The sequence below is a fragment of the Crinia signifera genome, chromosome 4, assembly GCF_055691185.1.
Source record: "Crinia signifera chromosome 4, ASM5569118v1, whole genome shotgun sequence".
Taxonomy (NCBI): Eukaryota; Metazoa; Chordata; class Amphibia; order Anura; family Myobatrachidae; genus Crinia; species Crinia signifera.
In genome coordinates, this window is record NC_139220.1 from 269,847,820 (window position 1) to 269,857,898 (window position 10,079).

Here is a 10,079-nt window from a genome sequence, read left to right on the forward strand (position 1 = left end):
ATGAAGGAGACGTAGTACACCTTGGGGGAGTACCGGGGACAAATCGCAGGGAGCCATGGCAGAAATGGTGACTGAAGAGGGTTGAGGATGGGCTGTATCCCATAGGAGGGGGTGTGGAATACTTTATTAACTTCAGAAGTGAAATGGGAAAACATTGAACAGAAAAAAGTAGGGGTACAAAAACAAGGATATAATAACTGGAGGCAGCAGGGATTTATAGAGCGAACAGAGAAATGACTGCTACTGAAATAGAAATAAGAAACTGACAGAAAGTTAGATAATGAGGTTCCACAAGGTGCAGGGCAAGTATCCAATATGGAAAGATGCCAATGTCCTGTAATAGGAAATATTTACGGAAAGTTAAAATTTACGCACCCACCCCTTATCTGTACACTACAGTTGCAATATTGCTTAAGGCCTAAACATTCCTTACTCCTTATGATCAAAATCACTACAGCTAGTCCATGTTCCAGAATGTAACCAGGGTAACTGTAACTGCGGAGTGTGATGTGCACGGGGGTGATACCGTCAGCCTTGTTCTGTGCAGCGGTTGCGATCAATCCGTGTCTACACTAGATATATCTAAGGAAAAGCATAATGTTTCACACAATCTGTATTTCTAGTGTATTTCTTTCAGAGTACCCAGTAAGTCATCCATCACATTGGGAAGATCGTTTTTACATCCATATGTCATTTGCCGAGACTTGCTGTTTAGTCCCTGTGCTGGTAATATGTGTCAAAGAGAAGGAACTCTTCAATATATCTACATCTCTACACAGCATGAGAAGAGTTCTCCTCTACAGCCATGGAAGGAGGTTATAAGGACATGAAATTAATGATATGGGTTCAAGTGAGTACACATAACAAAAAGGTACAAACTTACAGGCACAGAAGTTAGGGCTTCCAGTTCCAGGCACAATAACCTGCACCCTCCACGAACTAGGTTATCCCACAACTGACTCAAATGATTGCAATGCAGTTCAGTGGTGTGAACCTATGATTTCTATAGGTACCTGAAAATGCAATATGGTCATGGCCGGTGCAAGGTTTTTCGTCACCGTAGGCAAAACTCCCACCACCAGCCACACACCAATACCAACTTGCCAGAATCTCAGGTGAAGCTGTGAAGGTGGCGTCTTAGAAGGTCTCCACCTGCTATTTGCATTATGTTCAATAAGTTCTGTCAGAATCATCCCTTATTTTGTGAAAAGAATCAATGGCTCCTCCAAGATTCTGGACCACCTAGTAAGCTGCCTAGAGCCGGCCTCGAATCTCATCGCAAGGATAACTGGGGATGGTCACGATGTTGATATTCAAAACTATGTTGTGTACAGAGGACAGAGGACACAATGCCAATATTTCCCAATTGAGTGATTATCTGCAGATTGCACATGTGCCTCAGTCGCACTGCGCATGAGTAAAGGTGCCCTTGTGATCACACTCGCGGTGAGCATATAATCACAGAGTGGCTGATAGGGAGTGACCAGTTATGGGAGATAACAGGCAGTGCCAAAGAAAACAAAAACAGGTGGAACCCGAGCTTCTTATCGGGGTATAGGCGGTTGTCTACAAGACTGAAGCTTAAGTTCAAAGTTCTTATGTTGTCTTATGTTCTAGAGCAGTGACAATGGACCTCAAAATAGGGAGACAAATGTAGAAACCATTTATGGTGCAGACTTAGATACTCAGAGGGTGGGTTGTGCAATGGAATGATTATCAAGCTTGCATTCTCTATATAGGCCTCACTCAGGCCAGATGAAATAGCATAGATCGGGGTCACACAATCAAAACAATAGATCAGTTTTGTCTTCAAATGTCCCTCAAGAATATAGATAAATGGAACAAAATGGTCTTTATTTTTATCATTTTGTATTTAATTGATGTTACCTTTTACGTTAAGCCTGGTACTATATCTGGCCTTGACAAAAGGCTAGCCTGAAGCATATGAGGAGTTAAATGTTATGACCCTCGTGTGACTCCTCATATAACCTTAAAACGGTCCCAGCCAACACACCATGAGGAAGACCGTTCACATTGTGACTTGCATGCTATGAAACACATTAGCGTTTTGCATATGGGATCTAAAAGCTTGTAGCTATACCCTCCAAATAGAGGCTTGGGTTACTTACTCGCTGGGCCATTCGCAGTGGGGAGGGAGGATCGGGGGCGGTGGCCATGCTAGGCCATGGGAACACCTAGCGGTTTATGGGCATCCCCATGAAAACGCAGAGGTACGCGGGCAGGGTGATGATAGCTGCCCACCCTGTCGGCGACCATTGAATGATATCTCCTGCAGCTGCGGCATGCAAGGGGAAGTGTCTTAGGTAGACATCCCCCTGCATGGTTGCAAGGGGAAATGGCGACGGCGGGGAGTGGGCCGGGTATTCAGTGAGGCGGCCTCTCTGGATCGTCACAGCTTATTGAGCCAATCAGAATCAGGCCCATAATGTCACTTCACCCACCCTTCAATGTCTACCCCAAAGAACTAACCTCTCCCCAACCTATTAAATGTTTACCACAACACAGCCCTCCCTCCCTCCCAACACCTCCAACACTGACAGTACGGCACAATAAACCCCCCTTTAATGTTCACAGCACACTCTCCCCCAACCCCTTCAACATCCACAGCACTCTCCCCCTCCATTGTCCACAGCACAGAACTCCCCCCCCCCCCCCCCAAACCCCTCCATTTTCCATAGTCCACATCCATACTTGTGTACATTCCAGGGCAGGTGAAGTGTGAAAAGATGCAAGAGGTATACCAGCATCTGCCCCTAACTGTCACCTCTAGTGCCCTTTCTGAGACTTTACTAAGACACCCTGTATGACTTTGTCCCTTATTCTGATTAACTCGCAAAGGCAAATTCCTTCTCAAATTTACAAAACCATGTGCACTGCAGGGGGGCAGATGTAACATGTGAAGAGAGAATTAGATTTGGGTGAGTTATTTTGTTTCTGTGCAGGGAAAATACTGACTGCTTTATTTTTACACTGCAATATAGAACTTTGATATAAAATCCCACTCAAATCTAATTCTCTCTGCACAAGTTACATCTGCCCCCCTGCAGTCACTTGGTTTTGTCCATTTGAGAAGGAATTTGCCTTTGCAAGTGAACCAGAATAAGGGCCTTTGTCTTTGAAAACCCAGTAAAAAGGTCATCATATTTTATAGATCTTTTTGAAATTGAAATGTCTGCTTGGAATAGCATTCCTCTGTAGCGCTGTGGTGATAATCTCCTTCTTTTACAGAGAAGAAAATTTCTGTTTTATCTACATGTCTTGATAACAAAATGAAAATCAAAATAACATTTGCTAGAAAAATGGTGCAAGAACGATTTCAAGAGGAGCTAAGAAATACGAGTGGGTCACAACTTGAGTGAATTACTGTATGGGTGGTTGAATTGACTAAGACTTACAAAGAATAAGAGCATATTATTACTATTTTGACATTACTACTTGGCAAAATGTGTATATATATTTTTTATTCTGGAGCTCAGAAACTTCATAGACAGCATCTCTCCTACTGCCATACTGGTCTAATCTCCTGGGAGGGTAAACAAGCCTTGTGGGGACCTGCAAATATATGTGAGAACTGTACAGTATATAAAATATGAATTTGTATAAAAACAAAAGCTGGGATTGCTGTCAATTTCATATGTATGTACAATTAGTGCACACAGGCAATCATTCAGATGTCTATGACCTATTTGGCCCGATTCAGACTTGAGCGCCGTTTGCGAGTGTTCGGAGCCCAGCGATCAGATAAACGCTGCCTGCCTACGTGCGCGGCTGCAAATGCGTTTGCAGCCGTGCACACAGGGGGAAATCCATTATTAATCACTCACTGTCGAATGGATTCCCTCCTGTTCACAGCTGCTGAGTAAGTCTAGGCTCAGCGCTGCAAAGGACATAGGGAGAAGGAGGCCGCCTGCGTTTTCTGGGTGCCGGCTGTCAATCACCTTGCATACGGCTTGCACATGCGGACAGCGTACCGTGGGCAGGCGAGGTTGTCTGAAAATCAGACAGACTACAAATCTGCAGCCCTTTCAAATGGGTCTGAATAAGGCCCATTGTAGAAACTTTTACCATCGATGGTGGAGAACCGGATGGTTTCCAACCATTGATGATAACGAGTTACCGTTTTTTCTTCTTCTTTAAGATGCTGGGACACAGGCCTTGCTCCACCCCCGACATCTCTCAAAGTCCCGACCCCCTTCCCAAAACTCTGAATGGCCTGCAACACATTGGTCACTAAAAAGAGGCCACACTGACCATTAACCCATTCACTGGCAATCCCGAGAGTTTTCCAAGCTATGCCTTAATGCCCAGACTGGCAAGCCCGGAAAATTCTCGGGATTGCCAGTGTTTAGAGCCGGCTCCCTCTACTCCGCCGCGCCGCGCCTCTGCCTCCCCCTCCCCCCCCCCCCCCGGCTGTTGTATTACAGCCTGCGGCACTGGCTTATGAGAAGTTGGGTTGCCACATGCAGGGACAGGGTGCCGGGGTACAGGGCCGGGGGCAGCTGCTGATGGACGGTTCAGCAATGCTGCCCGAACCCGGGGACACAGTGGTGGTGGGGGGGGGGGTTGGGAGCGCTCCCCGGAAAAAACTTGCCCAGTGGGACTGAAGGGGTTAAGATCAGGGCAGCCATCAGGGGGGCTATGATGATTCCAGTCCCAGGCCCAGACAGAAAGGATGCCCAGGACTCGAGTTGTAAACAGATTTCACATTTTCCTTGAAGCAATGAAGATGTTGCGTAGCTCAGACAGAGATGCAGACACAGGAGGTCTCACCAGGCATGCTGGGTGTTCGAGAAAGGGGAAGAGGGCCCTACCTACTTTGTTAGTCCCGACCACTTATTGTTATGATCTATTACTCTATATAATCATACTCTATATAGAGTAATTTGCTCTGTATAACTCTAAGGCAGTCTAAGGTTTCCACATCTAATTGCCACTGCCATACATAGAAGTTGATACATGCTGACAAATGTAATATCCTCTGAGTTCAGTGGCCATGCAGGATGCCGGTCCAAGATCTAAGGGTTCTTAAAAGGGCAATCATTTACAAGGCACAGGATTGCCGTATAAATGACTGCCCCTAAAAAATAAATATGAGCGCTCGGCTGGCATCCTGCATGGCCGCCGAACCTGGGGGCTATAACATGTGGCCGATGAACTCCAATATATTGATATTTGTGTCCAACAATGATAGTATGAAGGAGATTTTTTGCATAACCGTACTGTATATTTGTTTTCCATGCTTATGTATGTTTTGTTTTCGTTAGTGTAAATTTGCCATTGGTATTTTAGCTAAACATTAATAAAAGTTATGAAAACAAGAGGATGTGTGGCGCCACCTGTGAAGACCTCAGTCCAGATACCAGGTATACCAGGCAGTATCCCCCTTCTAATTACGGGGTGTCGGCCAATCTTCAAAAGTAGAAGTAATGGTAAGTTACTTTAGGAAAAGTGTGGGTTCAATAGATGAAGATGCGGCGACTATTGCTCTGGAGTAGTCTATACTGAGTGTGCTGGTCCGCACCGTAACAACCATAAAAGAGTTTTTTTAAAAGTGGATTTAGAACACGGTATATATTTCTCTATAGGTATGATAAAAATATCAAAAGGTAGGTATAAAAAATAGATACATTTATTTGAACAAGGTAGAAGAAAATATGTTTCCAATAAAAAACAGACAATTTAATAATTTTTTAAAAAACGTTCTATACTAAAAAATTATTAAAAACAATAATAAGGTGCAAAAAGAGAAAGGAGGGTAGCTTATCTTTAAATAGATGAGACAGGAGGGCTGTAGAGTCCCAACGCGTTTCGTCCTTCAGACTTTATCAAGGGGTGCAAGTAGACTGAGACCAGACCTATATTTATACTGGTATAGCTCCTGTTCCTATAGTGACATCACTTCCTGTCACTTAATTTTGCTATCTAAATATCAGGGTATAAAATCGTTATATCTGAGTCTCCTATATTTTGCGCTGTAGTGCGCTACAGTAGCATTAAAGAGTGTGTATGGATAACATAAATCTTTTATAAAACAATAGATACGAGTAAATTGGATATGTGAGCGGTACTTCCGCCACACATCCGGTGTCCGTTTAGCGCTACTGCGCATGCGCCCGCATCGCGTTAGTTCAGATGCCGGCTTTCTGTACTGTAGTGTCCTCGCGCTAATGCGCATGCGTCCGTCCCTTCCATGAGATGTGACGTTCAGGTTCTCTAGTGGATGGAAACGCGTCTCGAGGCTGTGTATACAATTGTCTGTTCTGAATATTTCTCATAGCGGCGGCCATTTTAATGAGGACTGCTGATCATTTATGAATGCAGGAGTTGCGGTGGCCATTTTGTGAGGGGTTTTCCTTATGGCAACATAGAGTGGGATAGAGAATAAAAAACGTAAATGGACTTTAAATGACAAATTACATGAACTTGTATTCAAGTAACGTTTTGTGGTTTATTAACGTATTTTAGGTGACTGGAGGTGTTCAACATTAACACATACAGACTTTATGAGTGATGAGCGATAATAAAGTGATCCGTGCAGAAAGTGCTTAGTGCTAATTATAGGTGGCTTATTTATTAGTATGTATCATAGTGATGTGCCTATAAATAATTAATTCAAGGGTATCATGATTGAATGCATTTATTTATTGAACAGTGTCCAAAAACAAAATTAAGTATACAATCTATCATATGAACAATAAAATAGATGATTAATACAATGTAATAGATTTAATAATATAATAATATAAGTATTAACCCTCCCTTCGATATCACAATGGTGTTTAAAAATGACATTGACCAATGTTCACAAGTGTATTCTACAGCACTGAATTTTCCCGGGAGGTCTCCCATCCCCGTACTTGTCCAGCCCAACACTGCTTAGCTTCCAAGATCGGACGAGATTGGGCGTGTACCAGTAATGTGGTTTGACTGTAGAAGTGTGAACCGGTCCGATGTATAGTGGTCCAAATTAGTGATTCGATAGGGAGGGTGTTCTAAGGTGATCGTGCTTAAAGTGATAATAAGTAGGTGGTGGTAAAGGATAAATGGCGTATAAAAGATAGGACCTTATAAAAACGGGGCAATTTCGTAACTTTCATTAAAACCGTCTGGATGCATGGTTTTAAGCTCGAATATCCAGAACATCTCTCTTTGCGATAGTTTATTAGCTAGGTCACCTCCTCTGGGGCCTAGTCTCACATGTTCAATTGCCTTGAAGGTGAGTCCCTCAGGGTTAGCGTCATGATGCGTCTGAAAATGTTTGTAAATATTATGTGTGTCCACTTTGTTTTTAATGTTTCTGCTGTGTTCTTGTATACGTAGTTTCAGGATCCGCTTGGTTTTACCAACGTATTTTAGGTTGCATGGACATTCTAGCAGATAAATAACTGAAGAAGTATTGCAGTTAGTGAAGTCTTTGATTTTGTAATCCTTGCTGTTATCCGAGTTTGTGAAGCTTTTCCTGTTCGGATGTACATGTTTGCAAATATTGCATTTGCCGCACTTGTATGCACCTTTGCACTTTGGTCCTGATGGGTTTTGATTATCATTTGAAGTTAAAAGGCTGGGTGCCAGGATGCGGGCGCATGCGCAGTAGCGCTAAACGGACACCGGATGTGTGGCGGAAGTACCGCTCACATATCCAATTTACTCGTATCTATTGTTTTATAAAAGATTTATGTTATCCATACACACTCTTTAATGCTACTGTAGCGCACTACAGCGCAAAATATAGGAGACTCAGATATAATGATTTTATACCCTGATATTTAGATAGCAAAATTAAGTGACAGGAAGTGATGTCACTATAGGAACAGGAGCTATACCAGTATAAATATAGGTCTGGTCTCAGTCTACTTGCACCCCTTGATAAAGTCTGAAGGACGAAACGCGTTGGGACTCTACAGCCCTCCTGTCTCATCTATTTAAAGATAAGCTACCCTCCTTTCTCTTTTTGCACCTTATTATTGTTTTTAATAATTTTTTAGTATAGAACGTTTTTTAAAAAATTATTAAATTGTCTGTTTTTTATTGGAAACATATTTTCTTCTACCTTGTTCAAATAAATGTATCTATTTTTTATACCTACCTTTTGATATTTTTATCATACCTATAGAGAAATATATACCGTGTTCTAAATCCACTTTTAAAAAAACTCTTTTATGGTTGTTACGGTGCGGACCAGCACACTCAGTATAGACTACTCCAGAGCAATAGTCGCCGCATCTTCATCTATTGAACCCACACTTTTCCTAAAGTAACTTACCATTACTTCTACTTTTGAAGATTGGCTGACACCCCGTAATTAGAAGGGGGATACTGCCTGGTATACCTGGTATCTGGACTGAGGTCTTCACAGGTGGCGCCACACATCCTCTTGTTTTCACAAATTCTGGTATCATTTGCGTGGCTGCCTGGTGAATATCCTTGCCAGTTGAAACATGTTTAGAATAAACGAACGTACTAATATAAGAAATGACTGGTGTCAGAGAATATTCAATGAAACCAAACCTATAGTGGAAATCGAGAACACGAATGACCTAGACGATAAATTCTGGTCCATGGAAAGACTTCTTGCAAAAGAAATGAAAACATGGTGGGACATCAAAGGACTTAAGCAATATATCTCCGTCAACAGAATACCAAGAGGTCTGAGGATCACTAAACAACCCACCTTTGGTAACACAGACAACACATTTGTGGAGAAATGGGACGCCATTTTACATACTTGTTCTCTCAACCTAATGAAACTACTAGTAGAAGAAAAAAGGAAAACGCTACAGACACTTGAGGAAGAAATTAAATCCAAAGAAACCACTCTTAACACATATAAAGACAAGGTGAACTTCAAAGAGAATGAGGTGGTACTTAACAAGAAGATTGAACGAATGGAGGAGGAAGTAATAAGAAATAAAGAAAAGAAATTTGCAAGAGACAAGAATGACTATGACTTGGGAAAAATCTAAAATTGGAGCAGGTTCACGGATAACGTCCGGCAACCAAGAAATGATACGAGAAGAAACTACACAAACTTCAATAAACCATCAAGATTCCATAATCAGAACTATGGATCACCCCGTACACCGACCATTAGACTGCAGAATCGTTACAAACCACTTCAGAGATTAAGATCTACAGGCGAACAGGAGAATTTTTTGTCATCGGACACAGCCACCCGGGTCAGAGAAAACCTGAGAACGAACCTAAAGGAGAATATCAAACACGCATCACCACTGAAACGAAGACTCACAGACGAAGAGGCAAACGGAGCGGAAGGAGGAAGAGACCTCAAGAAAAGAAACCTACAGTAATGGCACAACCTAAAGGGATCTTCAACCTTTCTAAACATGACTTGACAACAGCAGAAGCATCATTACTTAACAAGGGACTCAACTTCGCACCAACAGGTGGAATGAACAAGTTTGAAACATACATAGACCTGAACAAATTTGTCAGGAAATTAACACTAAAGAGACACTTTGCAAGAAAAGAAAACGCGGCAATAAACAACTATGAAATTCGATCAAAATCAGGGTTGAAGCCCACTTCAAAATACTACCCACTTGAATCGAAGGGCAATCACATTAACATCTTTTTTGACCTGGTGAAGAAGGACCTATGCGAAACTGAAGCACAACCTATCCAGCAGAAAAACCTGACCAATAAGGAGAGGGAAGCACTTAAAGCACTTAAAGAAAACAAGGAGTTAGTCCTCAAACCGGCTGACAAAGGGGGGGGCTGGTCATTATGGACCGTGAAAACTACGAAAAGGAAGCCAACAGACTTCTGGGGGACACATCTTCCTACACGGCACTCAAGAAGGACCCCACGGAAACTTTTACAGATGAACTGCGCACCTTACTCCTACAGGGCCTTCGGAGCAACACCATCACGAAAGAAGAGTACCAATTTCTGATGAAGACCAACCCCATCACCCCCATTTTTTATTTCCTGCCCAAGATACATAAGACTCTAGAAAACCCACCCGGTCGCCCCATTGTGGCAGGAATCGACTCCCTTACATCCGGACTCTCTGAATATGTGGACATTTTCTTGAGTAA

The 10,079-nt window shown here is 42.6% G+C and overlaps 1 pseudogene; it reads right to left on the reverse strand.

The window, feature by feature from the left end:
• Positions 1-6,833: 6,833 nt before the first annotated feature.
• LOC146077293 (5S ribosomal RNA) lies at positions 6,834-6,956 on the reverse strand (annotated as a pseudogene).
• Positions 6,957-10,079: the final 3,123 nt, after the last annotated feature.